Source organism: Monodon monoceros, unplaced genomic scaffold (genome assembly GCF_005190385.1).
Source record: "Monodon monoceros isolate NGI ecotype Baffin Bay Population unplaced genomic scaffold, NGI_Narwhal_1 Super_Scaffold_13, whole genome shotgun sequence".
Lineage (NCBI taxonomy): Eukaryota > Metazoa > Chordata > Mammalia > Artiodactyla > Monodontidae > Monodon > Monodon monoceros.
The window spans coordinates 68098838-68116015 of record NW_021703769.1 but is presented as its reverse complement, the minus strand read 5'-3'; the positions used below and the strand labels follow the sequence as shown (position 1 = coordinate 68116015).

General features: G+C 45.7%; 1 protein-coding gene across 2 annotated transcripts in view; it reads right to left on the bottom strand.

Moving 5' to 3' along the window:
• HS3ST4 (heparan sulfate-glucosamine 3-sulfotransferase 4) overlaps positions 1-17178 on the bottom strand; it is a 404483-nt gene that overhangs the window by 135742 nt on the left and 251563 nt on the right. The gene's annotated exons all lie outside the window — the stretch shown is intronic.

Here is a 17178-nt window from a genome sequence, read left to right as displayed (position 1 = left end):
CTTATGCAACAGCTGTGAGCTTGGAGCAGAAAGACTGTAACATCCTCAAGTGAAGTATTTGGTGTTATTAACTTTTGTATCCCCAGTGTTTCTAAAAAACGGTGTCCCTCTTTGAGGAATGAATGAGTGAATAAGTCAAAGGAAAAAATGAATGGATGGACGGATGGATGGATGGATGGATGAACGGATGGATGGATGGATGGATGGACGGATGGATGGATGGATGAACGGATGGATGGATGGATGGATGGATGGATGCATAAAATGCATTTATGATGATTAGCATATGGATGTATTCAACCACGAGCCTCTTTAGTATCTAATTCATCCATAAAATGATTATTCAAAGGCCAAAACCCTCCCTTCACTCTAAAACAACCAGAGGAAGGGGAAAAGGAAACTAACATTTACTGAGCACTTATTATGTTCCAGGCCACATCTCGAAATCATACTTAACCCCCCCAACAGTTTGACTGTAGAATTTCCACTCGGCAAAGGGGAAACTGAGACCCAAGCAGGTAACGTGGGCCTCCCCAGAGCTACACACAGTGCCAGACTTGTGAATCCATCGCTTCAGACTCCAGAGGCCATCTCTCTGCCTGTCCACTCATGCCTGCTGAATGAGTGGCTGGGGGAGGGCAGGTGTGTTCTTATTCAGAATGGAGAGTCCCATCCTGGTTTACTGACTGTAAGGGTACCGTCCGTGTATTTGTTCCGTCCACAAGAATTGACGGTGCAGGCACTACTCTAAACACCGGGGGCAGCGCGCTGGTTTGGGGGGGGTTTGGCATGGAACTTTGCTCCCAGGGAAACTCAACACGGGTGCCTGGTCTCAGAGCATGTGACCAGAATAGCGCTCACACCAAATAATCAGCTCCTCTTCCCAGTATCCCAGAGGGTCTGAAACGGGTACCGCCTGCTCCTTATGGGTACATGGTGAGCTCAAGTTCAAGTTCACGCTATGGCAACTTTCATTTTCCCTTAGGGAAAAGAAGGAAAAGGGCATGAAATGGCCGAGTCTGCAGTGGGCCAGCCTCCCACACGCATACTGTCTTGTTCAACTCGGACACGAGCTGACAAGTTACGATTGCCCTTGTTTTAAGGAGGAGAAAGTTGACACTAAGAGAGGCAAAGGGACTTGGCCCAGGTCACAGGTAGGAGGAAGAGGGTCTGGAATGAAATGAGGCCACATAGCTCTACAGCCTAGACTCGTAACCACAGTGCTGTGATGTCCACTGACTGCTTTGCAAAGCTCTTTTACACACACGACCATGCCACCACCCCTACCGGTTCTGTACAGGTGAATTGTGGGCCCCCCACCAGCCCAACAAGTTAGCACTATTTCTGAATGAATTCAGCTAGAAGCCTTCATGTGGCCAGGATCCCAGAACACTCCCTGTCTCAAGGAATAAAATATCTATTCAGGGCAGGAAACTACCTCTAAGCTTTGTGTTCCAAAGACTTTGGGGCCCATGGCATGGGAGCACGAGAGAAGCACTAAAAGAGCACTAAATCAATAGTTAGTAATTCAAATATTGGGGTGGTAGGTGTATAATATACACGATGACTAGCAGTAGTAACAATGATCACTGGTAGTCATTAGAGCCTTCACTGGATACTAACTACCAGACACGATTCTATGCCTCTCACTTGTATTAACCCATTCATTCTTCATAGCAATCTTGTTTTATGAATTTTAAAGTTGAGGAACTACAGTGCACAGAGGGGTTAAAGAACTAGGCCAAAGTCACACAGCCAGTGAGGGGCAGAGGCAGAATCTGAACGCCAGCAACTGGGATCTAGCATCCATATTCTTTTTTTTTTTAACTGAAGTATAGTTAATTTACAATGTCATGTTAGTTTCAAGTGTACAACAAAGTGATTCAGTTATACATACATATATATACATATTCTTTTTCAGATTCTTTTCCACTATAGGTTATTACAAGATACTGAGTATAGTTCCCTGTGCTCTACAGTGAGTCCTTGGAATCCATATTCTTAAATAATACATCACTTATCATTATTATGAATACAGGAAGGAAAGTGTGTGTAGGACAACAGAACACAAATGAAATTAACCAACACCTGCCAATCAACCTCAGTGAATGAGTGGGCGTGACAGGGAAAGGGGCGAATTGGAGCGCTCATGCCTCATCTAAAGGGGCAGCCCCTGTTCATCTCCCACTGCTGGCGGCCTGTAGAGGAGATGGCTGCTGTGTTTCTAGATGTCCTGCTTTTCCAGATTTGAGTGGAAATTTCCAGATTGTAGATGCTGGTGCTGTGCTAGCCACGTGGGACACACGCTCAGGCCCCAAGTGCCTGCATGCTGCCCGTTTGCAGCTCATCCTCTGGTCTCAGGCCGTGAGCCTCAACTTCATCAGGCGATCCTTCCAATTCTGATTATGGGAGTTAAAATCTGCCCCATTCAGCCTCCATCCCTCTCCTTCCGTTCCCTGACAGAGCCTCCCACTTCTCCTGTAATCACTGAGGTTAATCCCTCTTCCCTCTGACAGCCCTTCACATATTTTGATCATTGGCATGATTTCTGAGCTGACAAAAATCTTATCTCATCTAACAGGGATGATAAAGCGGGTACCATATTCACAGGCAGATTAGAGCAGCTGAGGGTCACTGCCTCTAGGGCAACTCTGCCAGCCTCACCTGGCCCCAGGCCTCCCCTAAGGCAGGCACAGAGGCTTGGAGCCACAAACTACCCCCAGGGCCCCCAACCCGATCACTGGGTCAGATGTCTCAACCTTATCTTCTTCTTCTTCTCACCTGAGTCCAAGAGGTGATTCTCAGATTAACTCATCGAAATTAGGGCAAACCAGTGATACCCTGATTGTGATTTGCATCAGGAAGAGTCTCAAGAGAAATACTAATAATGGTTACCTCCTGCTAAGAGATAAAATTAGCGGGCAACTTTCTTAAATTCTCTTTTTGCAATTCCTAATCTTTCTAAAAGAATATTGTATGTTTTATATTATAAAAGTAAAATATTTCAAATTTTTGATTTTAAAATAGGAACTATAGGGCTTCCCTGGTGGCGCAGTGGTTGACAGTCCGCCTGCCGACGCAGGGGACGCAGGTTCGTGCCCCGGTCTGGGAGGATCCCACGTGCCGCAGAGCAGCTGGGCCCATGATCCATGACCGCTGAGCCTGTACATCTGGTGCCTGTGCTCCGCAACGGGAGAGGCCACAACAGTGAGAGGCCCGTGTACCGCAAAAAAAAAAAAAAAAAAAAAAGAGTGCAGGCTCTGGAATCAGCCCGCCTGCTGTCAAAACCACTTCACCATTTCCTAGCTGTGGGACTTGGAACAGGTATTTAAATATGCCTCAGTTTCCCCCTCCGCAAAATGGGACATCATAGGGTTGCCATGAGTATTGTTATTAGTTGAAACACGTCAAGCACTTAAAACAGCGTCTGTCACATGGTAAGTAGCCAATGCTGTATATACTTTCATGATGAGAGGATTTGTGACATATTTTTTTCCCAATGTTCTCTAATCTTGTTATATTGAATGGTCCATTTTCAAGAGCACCCCTTAAATCCTGCCCACAGAGCACACCAAGTCACCTCACCAGCTCCTCCCCACCCACGCATCAGCAGGTCCCCCACGTGGCTGTCCTGACTCAGCCAAAAGACCTCAGGTCTACAAAGGACAAGGATGTAGAGCTAAACCGGAAGGACGTCTGTGTCCAGCATTCCACCACTAAATTCTTTGACGATTCTGAGAATAGAATGCTGATGAAATCCTTATGGGAGTACATGCAGGTACATGCAGTCTTTCTAGGAATAGGAAATTCTCAGGGCAGACAGAGATAATAAAAGCAGCTCTGGACACAAAATCAGAAGGGCAAGTCTGAGGTCCAGCTGTAACCATAACTGGCTGAGGTTTCTTTTTCTAGAAGATGGTGGGAATAGCCCCAGGATTCCGGGGACGAACATGCTGAGATTGGCCACAGGGAGCAGCACCTGAGATAATCGAAGACACTCAGGAGAGGGGAGACAGTCTAGAAGCCGGCAGAGGTGAACTGTTACAGACATGATGTTTAGCAAGCAGAAGAATGAAGGCCCTGAGTTGGGCAAAGGAAGGGTGGACATGGTCAGCCTCGCCTGGGGAGGGGTATTACGGTTCATGAACAAAATCCGGAAACGGAAGGTTCCGGCCGTGCTGCATGTCTCTGCTTGCAATTTGGGGTACAGAGGTGACGTCAATGTAACATCAAGAAAGGGATTTTGCAAAAAAAAAAAAAAAAAAAAAGAGAGAGAGGAATGAAGGAAGGAAGGGAGGGAGGAAGGAAGGGATTTTACATTTGTTCAGAAGTCCACCTTTGCTTTCTAGACCACACTTGATTTTTATTCCTGTTGCTACTGCTGCCCCAGAATTTCTCCCTGGCATTCTCTCTGGTTTTTTTGGGTTTTTTTTGCGGTACGCGGGCCTCTCACTGTTGTGGCCTCTCCCGTTCCGGAGCACAGGCTCCGGAGGTGCAGGCCCAGCAGCCATGGCTCATGGGCCCAGGCGCTCCGCGGCATGTGGCATCCTCCCAGACCGGGGCACCAACCCGCGTCCCCTGCATCGGCAGGCGGACTCTCAACCACTGCGCCACCAGGGAAGCCCCATTCTCTCTGTTTTGATAGGACTACACTTCCCTCTGCATCTCAGGTGGAAGAAGGAGTAATAGTAGTTGTAGTCACAGCATCTACTGAGTGCTTATGTGCTGGACAGTGTTCTAAGTGATGGTACACATGTTAACTGATTTAGTCACAGCAACCGTATGAGATAGTGTGGGAGAGATTCTTAGTGTTCACCAACGACCCCTCCACATCTCCCAGCCTGCCTGGGTTTGGTCAGCCATGACTCTCATTCTGAAAGGAGTAGGACAATGTGTCACTCCAGGCTCACGTACTCAGTGCCCATCTTGCCTTCCCCATGTTTTCAAGGCTGGATTTCAGGGCTATGAATTCCAGAGTGGTAGAACCAAATGATGGACACAGCTGGATCCCTGAGTCACTGCTTGGAGGAGAGCCATTCTGGAAAGATGTGAGACCCTCATCGGTTTGTATGAGGAAGAAATGTTTAATATGGATGGGCACTGATATTTGGGTTTGTTTTTATGGAAGCTAGCATGAATTGATGACTCTGACAAAAACAGGTAGAGACTGTCTTCATGCCCACTTTACACATGAGAACACTGAGGCAAAAAAAAGGATAAACATGCCGATGCAGGGGACACGGGTTCATGCCCAGGTCTGGGAAGATCCCACATGCTGCGGAGCGGCTGGGCCCGTGAGCCATGGCCGCTGAGCCTGCACGTCCGGAGCCTGTGCTCCGCAACAGGAGAGGCCACAACAGTGAGAGGCACGCGTACCGCAAAAAAAAAAAAAAAAGGATAAACAATATGCCCATGGTCAAAAACCATGGAGTGGTAGAGCTGAGATTGAACCCAGATGAACTGAGCTCTAGAATCTATGCTCTTCCTTTCTTTTTTTTTTTTTCTCACCTTGTTCATGGTTTTTGTGGCTCTCTTCATATTTTCCAGGATGGATATCATCTTGTACCAGTTCCAAGAGTTAAAGTGAAACCCAGGGGGGAAATCCATCCTTTTTCCTGGATATTCGGGAATAAAATCTATGAAGTTCTGCCTTTTGTCCTCCCCGGGTATACATGAGAGCTTCCTACACCAGAAATTACTGAAGATGCTATATTGACTGTGTTCAAGAACCATTTGTCTGTAATTCCTTTCTTCTTATAATCACATACTATAGTCACACCTGGCTAAACAGAGAATTAGTGACGAATAACCTTGCAAATCTCAAAGCCTAATGAGTTTTATTTTCTAAATATCAACACCACCATCATATCTTGCAACTCGTTTCACAGTTTAAAGAGCAAATATCCATATATAATTGGGAGCGAGGAGGTGGTACAGCAAGAAAGTTAATGGCATTAACTTTTTAAGTCAAAGAAAACGATTTCTTTGTCTAACTCTTTCATTTACTCCTGTGTGACCAGACATAAGTACATAATCCATGCATCCATTTATTCCTTTTTAATAACAGATATTTATCTCACCAGGTTGCTGTGATAATTCAATAAAATAATGCTTTGGACTCCTAGATTTGAATGAAGAGTAAGCTGAGGGGAAAAAAATGCAGTGTGCAAAGACATATTGCCCCTTCGTCTAGGTAGGAAACATACCCTGTGTAGTTATTATTAATTCTAATTTTCATTATTCCTTGAGGGCAGGAAATACATCACGTTCATCTCTGTGGGCCCCTTGTCTATCAAAAGTGTAGGACAAAATAAGTGTTCAGGGCTTCCCTGGTGGTGCAGTGGTTGAGAGTCTGCCTGCCGATGCAGGGGACGCGGGTTCGTGCCCCGGTCCGGGAAGATCCCACGTGCCGCGGAGCGGCTGGGCCCGTGAGCCATGGCCGCTGAGCCTGCGTGTCCGGAGCCTGTTGATAAGCGTGTCCACATCATGGTTGGCTTGGGGACCAGGAGCCTCATCCTTCTAATCACTTCTTATCACCATTCAATACATGCCTGGCTCCCAAGGAGACAGAATAAGTATGTGTTTGACAGATTCCAAGACACCTACTGGGGCACATTTGCAAATGGGTGTGGTTACTGTACATCCACTAATAGATTAGCTTAAGAGAAGCCATCTTGTTCTCTTCTCTCTTCTAACCCTGTGGAAGATGGAAGATGCAGTAAACTGTCCCAGGGACTGTTCTGAGGCCAGTCCTCTCATATTTGTCCTTCTACGTGTCAAAATATATATGTTTCGGACTATAGGAAGAGGCAGCATAGGGAGTGAGGAGAAAAGTGCACGCCAAACGCATCAGTTTAATTCTTCAATGTGAATTCTCAGCAGTGAATTTGAGGATTAAGCCCCGTTAGCAATGGTTACCCAAGTTTCCTCAGACAAAGTTTCATGTTCGCCTCAGGAACTCGTGTAGAGGAGCATTGGGCTGAGCAAGGTAAGTTAACACATGTCACTCTGACTTCTAACATTTATTGTCTCATTTGCAACTTCCCAACAACTCTGCCTTTTGCCAATATTACTGAAATGGTCCCCTTTATAAGACCTGGAGGCTTTGGCTTTGATATATAACATCACTGGGCCAAGATAACAGGGCAAGTTTGTAGCCAAGGTGGGCAGGGACTCAGACCTTCAGAATTCACCCCCAAATAGTTTGAAGCACAGTTCTCCCAGAGTTTATTCTAATAGTCTCATAGACTATGTGGCTTATTCTAATAGTCTGCTGGACCAGAGAATGAGGGCCCCCCCCTCATTTATTTTATTTAGAAGAAATGTAGCATCTGAGAAGCACCAATGACCATGAATCCTACAGAGTCATGTCAGGAGTTGGGTTGAGCCCCAGTACTATATATTTTCCACTCTCCATCATGATGTCTATTTTTTAAGGTCCTGGCTCCCCATCCCCAGACAGGGGCCCTGTCTCTGGGTTCTCCTGGTAGATTCTATTTCCAAAGACGGAAGCAGCCATGGCACCTGTTCCATGGGTTCTTCTGCAATGTGATCTTGTCACTTACCCACCTAAGAGATAGAGTCAATTTATTTGCCCCTTGTCTTGGGGCTGGCCCTCTGACTGCTTTAATCCATAAAATATAGTAGAAGTGACATCAGAGCTCAGATATTAAGAAGGCCTGGCAGCTTCTGCTTTTGTATAAGAGGTCTGGCTACTCTGAGACCTCAGCATTAGGAGAAGCCCATGCCAGCCAGGAGGGGAAGCCACGTGGAGGGCACTGTCCTGTTTCATCCGAGCTCCAGCCAAGAGCCAGCACTGGTTTGACAGCCTCGCGAGTGAGACCATCTTAGAAGCAGACTCCTAGCCCCAACGAGCCAGCTCAGTTGATCCCACGTAGATCAAAAAAGAGTCTTCCTATCTGCACTCTGCTTGATTTGAAGACTCATAAACAGAAGTATGATTGTCACTGAAGCCACTAAATTTGGAGGTGGTTTGGCAGCAAAGACAGCCAAGAGTTTCCATGGCATCTCCCCCATCAGAGAGGTTATTATTCTTAACATTGATTATTGTCTCATTAGGTATCTCTCCCTAATCTGACTCTCTAGGGCCTGTTCCCTGTGGAGTACCGAGAGTCCAGAACAGTGCCTGACACACAGTAGGCATGCAAAGAGTCCTCTCAGAAGGAAGTAGATGGTGGCTTTGAACCAGGCTGTGCTCTGTCTAGCCTGCAGCCGACACACCTGCAGTGATGCTGCCCGGCTGCACCGCGGAAGGAGACCCCAATAAAGAGTCTACCCATCTGTCTCCGCATCTACCTGCATCTCAGAATTCACAGCAGCTCTCAGAAAACACTAAACTGAACCAAACGACGAGCTTCCTTCCTTCACGTGGTTGTTTCATGACAAAAGTGCTTGTGTTAAGAGGGCTGTGGAAGGTTTGCTGATTTTTCACCTGCTACATAGCTTCAGATAAAATTTAATTAAACAGATCCCTGTAGTCCTATGCCCACTGTCCCAGATCGAGTCAATTACTTTCCTTTTCTGGCCTTTACGAGAGAAGATGCAGGGGAAGGGGCTGAAGCTGGGTACGTGCAGTGTGACAGACACAGGAGGGCTTCTCTCCAAAGGAGGAGTTAGAGGGGTCTGTGGGAGGGCCAGTAGTGGGAACCCTGGCCAGCTCTGGCCACAGAATTCTCCAGACCCCTCATTCTCTGAGCTCCTCTCATCCTCACCAATACCAGCCAAATCTGGGCTCTGATGGTCTCTCTACGGAAATATGGCCATAGCCTCCTTGTTTCCAGTTTCACCCAGATCCAACATCAAACCCACACTTAAATCAGCTCCCCTCCCCTCCTTTTTTTTTTTTTTAAGACACAAACCTAATCACACCATCTCTTGCTCCTGGAAGGCATCCACAGGAAATTAAAGTCTTTCATATTCTGACCTTGCCATTTCCTCTTCAGGCCTCCTATAGCTAAGGTGGGTGGGGATGGGAGCGAGTGACCTAGCTTTGGCCAGTGAGACTTCATTGTTGGGTTCTAGGAAGGGTTTTACTCCATGAAAAATGAAACAGGGAGGAGACCTCTCTCTTCTTCATGCCATGAGCGTGGTGGTGTGAGATCATGATGCTCAGACTTGGGGCGGGCATGAAAAGGCTGTGAGGCAACAAGCCAACATCCCAGGGGAAGGCAGAGTGGAAACCTAGGCAGAACCCTCACACTTGATGACACTTCTCAGCCACTGGACCAACTTCGGGTAAGGCAATTAAATATTTTTAGTGTCCATGCCTCCAAATATGTTGTTGCACTGAAACCTTTACTGCTACTATCAATAATAATAACACACATATAATGAATTGTGGGATGAATTGCTTTGCCAAAGGAAATTGGCTATCATGTTGGCTTAGATCAACCAAGCTTTATCACCATGGCTTGACCTCCCAGAAATGTTACCATTTCTCCCCAAACAAGATTCTATAAACCTGGAGAAAAGGAGAGCAACTTTTGGGTAGGCTACCAACACAGTCTGCCATAGCCTTAAAATATGAACAAGATTTTGACAAGGACGGTAGAAAAGATAAGGTGTCTGGACAGAGGCCTCAATATGCACAAAAGCATGGGGCTGTGTGAAGAATGGAGAAAAGTCTAGTGCTATGGGAGCACGGGTGGGTTGTGGCTTCTCTAACTCCTTCAGGTGAATTTAGTAACCCTTTCCTCTATACGACACCTTAAAGTACGCATGTCATTACAATATAATCGAGTCCATTTTCCCCAAGACACTGCAAAGTACAGCACCACGTCCTATTCATCTTATTCCTGTTCGTATCATCTTCCACTATTCAGTGCCTAAAACATACTAATCATTCCAATAAATGCTTGTTGAACAAACACACAAATGACATTATCTCATTAGAAGTGCCCTGGGAGTAAAATAAATCAGACAGAGAAAGACAAATACTGTATGTTCTTCACTTATATGTGGAATCTAAAAACAAAATAAAACAAAACCACCACCAAACTCATAGAAAAAGAGATCAGACTTGTGGTTACCCGCTGCGGGGGGTGGGAAAAGGGGAAATTGGAGGAAGGTGGTCAAAAGGTACAAACTTCCAGGTATAAGGTAAATAAGTACTAGGGATGTAAAGTACCAATGATGGCTATAGTTAACATGCTGTATGTTATATATGAAAGTTGTTAACAGACTATATACAAGAGTTCTCACCGGAAGGAGATTTTATTCTTTTCTTTCTATTGTATCTATATGAGATGATGGATGTTAACTAAACCTACTGTGGTAATCATTTCACAATATATGTAAATCAAACCATCATCATGCTTATATCTGAAACTTATACAGTGACACATGTCAATTACTTCTCAAGACTGGAAAAGAAAAGAAGTTCCCTGGGAGTATATCTGCCACTGGACAGCCTGTGGCCAAACTCTTAGAGCCCAGGGACTGGAGGGATGCCCACGCCAGAGACAGATACACTTCACACGTTCATCTATTTACAGAGCCATTGTAAATATTCCTAGTGGGAAATGCACTGTAAATGCTCAGAGAAAAGGCAATTGCTTACAGCTCTGGACTTGTACGGGCTTCCTAGGTACAAACTATCAGTGAATGAACACTTGCACTAAGAAAGAAGGGAAGCTTGACCACAGTGGATTGGAAATGCATTCTGAAGACTATAAAGATACAAACGAAGTTCATTACACCTTTAGGACAGTTTGCAGAGCCTGTCTTGTCTAGTCTCATGGCCCAGTGCCATAACCCTCTACAGCATCCCTGACCATTTGCCAACCAGCCTCTGTTTGATCAACTGCAGGGTGGGGGCCAAGGCTACCCGGTCACAGGTTTAGCAGGTCAAGAAGAGGAGCTGTGAGCGGCAAGGGAGGGAAGGAGTAAGCTTTTCAGAAATGCCTTGCTCTGAGTCTCTCTCATGGGGACCAACCATTCCCTGGCCTGGCCCTGGCCTTACAGAGTTTCTAGAAGAGCTGATCCTGTCCTTTGCTACAGACCTCTGACTCAGCTCCTCATGTTGCCTTTTTATGAAAATGATCTATTTCACAAGCACATTCACAGCTTCATCCCATCCCAGGTTTCTGTCTTTGCCAAGACTCAGGCTCTTGGGCATTATACTTCAATTGCTTATAGGATGAGATTTCTAAACTTTTCACCATGACACAGAGGTTAAGAGCCGGGGAGCTGGAAACAGACTGATAAGGGTTCAAATCTTGGCTCTTCCTTTAATGTTTTCTCACTTATTCATCCATTCAAGACATATTTTCGAAGTGCTTGCCATGTATCAAACACCCCACTAGGTACCAGGCAAGAAACAGGCCAGAAAAGGTCATAAAACTTACCTTTGTGTGTGTATGTATGTGTGTGTGTGGGAGCCGGGAGGGTGGGACTGGGTAGATAATAACAAGTAGACTCAAATATGATATGTTTAATACGTGCTAGTTATCTCTATTACCGTTTTAATTATCATCATCGTCATCATTTAATCCGTCATTTGGGATTAGGTTTGGCTGTGAGTGATAGAAAACCCAGCAATGGCTTAAACAAGATAGATTTTTTTTCTTTGACCTAAACTCTAGAGGCAAGCTGCCCAAGCCTGGTGTGATGGTGCCACAGTCAGCAGGGTCTAAGGCACCTTCTTTCGCTTTGCTCACCATGTTTAAACTCTTGGTCTAGAGCATCCCATAAATATTCACCATTACAAACATGCTGACAGCTCCTGACTGCGAGCACCTGAGACTCTCAGAGTGTTTGGTCCACATATGAAAGCCTGGAAGTGCTGGGGAAGTAATGTCTCCAAGAGCAGCCCTCAACGAATGGCAGACAGGTGTTGGTGTATAAATACCCCAGCTCCCCCACCTTTCAAGTAGAATGTCTCTAAAGCATGTGTTACCCAGTTTCCTCGGGTTTTCCAGCAGGATGGAGCCACCATAATTCATTCATTAACACACCCTATACTAGCTTCCTTCCCTTCCTATCTCAGGTTCCCATCCCCTATCAGTGCTTCCTGGGATTACTCGGCACATAAATAACTTGCTTGCGAATCTCTGACTGAGAGTCTGCTCTTCAGGGAGAACCTCATCTAAGACATGGCCTAAAATGGCCACTTATGCTCTGCCCATCTCATCCACATCCCAGCCAGCAGGAAGGAGGAAGCAGTGAAAAGGGGTGAGCCTCTCCCTTTAAAGAACATTTCTTGGGAATTCCGCAGGATACCTCTGTTTACACCCCATTCATTGGGTAGCGAAGGCAGCTGGGAGGTTTAGTTCTTATTCTGAGTGACTGCATGCCCTGTGAGATCCGGCGTTCTATTACTAAGGAAGGAGGGGTAAGTGGCTCGAATAAGCCAGCTTGTCAGTGTCCAGGGGATAGGAAAGGCAGAGCCTTGTGGTGTAGGCTGAGGACCCACAAGCAGGTGTCTGGGTTCCTGATCAACCATAAATAGCATTTCACAGACACCTTAGTGCCTGCCTCCCCACCTGCTCCCCAGCACAGTCTAAGCAGAACTTAATCTCTCCAATCCTGGGAGAAAAGTCAGGACGTAGCTACATCAAACCATGCCAGGATACAATCTGTATATTAAAATCACTCGAGCTGGCTTTTCCTTCACCTTAATTTTAGATAAATAACAAGCGGCACAAAAGACCCCAGCCTTCAAAGTGCTGAGATGATTCATAAAGAGGCATGACAGATGCATTAAAGAAGATGTGGGATGACACATGGCTAATGACAAATGAGTGGTCCAGGGGTGAAAGCCATAGTGGGAAGCTCTACGGACACTGCAAACCCATAAAATACCAGGGATGCAGGGAGACGGGGAGGTTTAAGAAAACATCCACTGCACGCTTACTGCATGCAACAATGAGCTGTCTGAAGACATGTAAACTTCCCAACCAGTCTATGAGGTAGGTTTCATTACTGGCACCATTTTAATATTATTTTTTTTGGCCTCACTGCGTGGCCTACGGGATCTTAGTTGCCCAACCAGGGATGGAACCTGTGCCCCCTGCAGTGGAAGCGTCGAGTCTTAACCACTGGACCGCCAGGAAAGTCCTCTGGTACCATTTTAAGGATGAAGAAGCAGGCTTCCCTGGTGGCGCAGTGGTTGGGAGTCTGCCTGCCGATGCAGGGGACACGGGTTTGTGCCCTGGTCCGGGAAGATCCCATGTGCCACGGAGCGGCTGGGCCCGTGAGCCATGGCCGCTGAGCCTGCGCGTCCGGAGCCTGTGCTCCGCAACGGGAGAGGCCACAACAGTGACAGGCCCACGTACCGCAAAAAAAAAAAACAAAAAAAAAAACAAAGAAGAAGCTAAGGCTTTGATAGACAGAATAACTTGCCCCCCAGTCACACAGCCAATGAGAAAGATTGAGAAAAATATTTTTAAAATGTGAATAATAATACATATTCTAGCTCTTTTTTTATGTACCAGGCACTGGGCTGAGTACCTGTCATGTTTCCACAATTGAAGCCTCCTCACAATAGCCCTTGAGGTAAGAATGATTGTTATTCCCATTTTACAAATGAAGAAACTGAGGCTGAGAGAGAGTTAAAAGCTTGAAAAGAGTGACACCAGGATTTAAGAGACCAACTCGTCCAACTGCCAATCAGATGCCTGAATCCCCTTTATGGACGTGTCTGCCTGTGGTTACAGGGCCATCGGCTAAAATGCCCCGTGTCAGAGAACACACAGCCTCCTGGACCCATCTGTTCCTTTCCTGGAGGAAGCCAGCTGAACAGTCACTGCTTCTGACATCCTGGACTCTGACCCCCATGGGAAGGACCATTTTTTCTTCTTTGGCCACACCACACAGCATGTGGGATCTTAGTTCCCCGACCAGGGATCGAACCTACACCCCATGCAGTGGAAGCTCAGAGTCTTAACCACTGGACCACCAGGGAAGTCCCAAGGACCATTTCTTATACTGAGTAACCCACCCAGAAGTTTACCCTAGAACAGAGCTTGGAAAACTTTTTCTGTGAAGGATCAGAGAGTAAATATTTTCAGCTTTATCACCCACATCGTCTCTGTCACCACTACTTAGCTCTGCCACTGTAGCTCAAATGCAGCCAAAGACAATACATGAACCAATGGGCATGGGTGTACCCTAAGAAAACTTTACTTATAGATACTGAAGTTGGCATGCCATGTGATTTTCACGTATCACAAAATAGAATTCTTATTTTGATTTTTTTCCCCAACCATTTAGAAATGTAAAAAGCATTATTAGCCCATGAATACTAAATCAGGCAGCAGCCCAGACTTGACTTTTGGGCTCTAGTTTGCCAATCGCTGGCCTAGGATCTAGGAAACTATCTGGACAAAAGTGGTACTTAGGAGCTCTGGTTTCCCTCCCCACATACAACAGTGCAGAAAGATACAATGCATTGCTTTTTTATAAAGTGGCAAATGGTTAGAGAATTGGAGTATAATTTGGGGCTGGCCCACCTCAAGTTCAAGGGCTAACCTGAAGTTTAGCCTGCAACCTGCAGGCTAGAATGGAAAGTAGAACCCATATAGTAAGAGCCCACATAGCCTCGCTGAGCAGGTTGAACATTTTTTAAGTTGCCATTAGGTGCGTAGTACCATGTGACAGTTCCTGGGATTAGTGGGCTAGCGTTCTATTGCTGCGTATCTCCATCATGACACAGTTAGGAATATCTTATTATCCCCACTTCACAGGTAAGGAAACCAAAACTTGAAGGGTTAAGCGACTTGCCCAATATCCCCCAGCAAGCAGAAGGAATTCACAGGCAGAGTTGCCTGATGCCAGTTTCTAAGCACTGCGGATCCTACACAGGATGAGCAGAGAGGTGAAACACAGCTTCCCCTGGAACGACTGGCAGTGGCTCCAAGCTGGTCTGCTGCATATTCGTTGCTTCAGGCCTGATCTAGGAACATCCACCGCTGATATCAGTCTCTAATCTAAATCCCCTCTCAGCTTCCAGAGCTACCCAGAACCAAGTGATGCTGGAAGGCCTACGTCTTAGCAGCAGGCGGGCGTCAACCTTACAGAGGGAGGGATTAATTAGAAGACTCAGTGGGATGCCCCTTGCATAATAGAATCCATGCTTCCTACAAAAAAGACTTGTGCTTGGAGTCTACTTGCTGCTCAGGACAAGGAGTGCCCCGTAGGGTAGGGGCAAAGGAGTTGATCCATACACAGTGTTTTCAATAATAATGTCAAGAGTGATCAAAGCTGGCATCGTGGAAGACCTTTCTTCATGCTGGGCTTGGGTCAAGAGGCATCACATATATTACTTTACTTAATCCTCAAGACAACTCTAGGAGGTGGGTCTTACTGCACTTATTTGCAGATGAAGGAACTGAAGCAGCTCAGCTGATCAATGCATCACGCTGAGAAATAATGTTGACTCCAGAGTCCATGCTCATGTGCCTACGGGGCTCAGGAAGGCAGTCCCAAGGTGTCAATCTGGACCTTTATCCTCCTTCGGCTGGCAGTGGTTCGACAGCCATTGACCCAGATATGTTTGAAATGACCCAACAGAACTGCTTTAAAAATAAATATTTCAAGGAGGAAGGGCAAGATAAGGGTATAGGATTAAGAAATACAAACTACTATGTGTAAAACAGATAAGCAACAAGGATATATTGTACAGAACAGGGAAATACAGCCATTATTTTGTAATAACTTTAAATGGAGTATAATCTATAAAAATATTGAATCACTATGCTGTACACCTGAAACTAATGGAGCACTGTAAATCAACTGTACTTCAATATAATTTTAAAAACTATTTACAATAAAATAAAATAAAAACCAAGGGAATTTCCTGGTGGTCCAGTGGTTAGGACTCTGTGCTTTCACTGCTGAGGGCCTAGATTCAATACCTGGTTGGGTAACTAAGATCCCACAAGCCACGTGGTGCAACAAAATAAATAAATAAATAGCATTTACATATGGGAAAATTTTTTTTAAATAAACATTTCAGGCAAAGAGTAGTCAAACCCATACAGCATCAAACGAGAAATTTTGTAGGCATCATTTGTTTATTCATCTGGTCATCCATCCATTCATCTGTCCAGATATCTGTCCATCCAACCATTAATCACCCATTCATTTAAACATATAATCAGTATTGCCCGGGTGTCTCCTCTTAGTCAGGCCCTGAAGAGGGAAAGTAAAATGATGAATAAGACCTACTCTCAGCCCATTCACAGGGGTTAACATTTTAGAGGGGCCACATTCCTGAGTGTGTCCACTCAAGGCCAGGGGGTCCGATGGGTCATCTACCTGGATATGAATGAATCTGTGTTCCCGGACTACTTCCACATCTTTTCCCTCCAGCCCACTGCCCTCACTGGTGCCAAAGCCATTATGCCCTAAAAGATCAGAATTTGGGTCAGTGAATAGATGTCACAAGTTGGTAAAACAAAGGTACTTCATGACGCTGTAAAGAATTCTTAATCTGAATTGTCCTGCAAAGGGATATGCACTAGAAGGCACTGGTTTCTTTGGAGTTATTCAAGGAGACTCTGATGACCACCCCAATGTACAAGATTCTCTCCTTGACCAAACTTGGGTCAAGTTCCTCTGAGCTCCATTTTGACAAGACCCAACCTTGGGCTCTATCCTTGGCTCTTTAAGCCCAGTTTTAGCAAGAATTCTGCAGGGTCAGTTTAGCAAAACTCTCCCACCCTTGATATCTGATTGGATTCCTCTTCCCCCACCCTCAACCTCTTATCACCCCACCTGTCTTCAGCAAGAATCCTGCTGAGTCAGTTTCGCCAGAATGGCACTTACCCCTGAGGTCTCCTCTAGTGATTTTCCATCCACTAACCTCCACCTCGATTCTTGGCTATAAATCCTTACTTGTCTTTTGTTGTATTGTGAATGGAGCCCAGTTCCATACTGAAGTCTCTCTTCCCCTAATGCAATGGCCCCTGAATAAAGTTTGCATTCACCACTTTAAGTACCGTTTGGCTCTGCTCTGTTTTGACACATGGATGGCATGGAAGGAAGGTCCACATGGAAAAGATTCATTTGTTCTCTCAAAAACAACTCACTAGACGATACCTGCTCTGAAAAGCAATGTATCCCAGTGGTTGCTGAGGCAGAGGGAGTAACAAATACCATCTGGACATGGAAAGTCTTTGGGCTGATTGTCAACTCAATATGGTCATCCTCAGATTC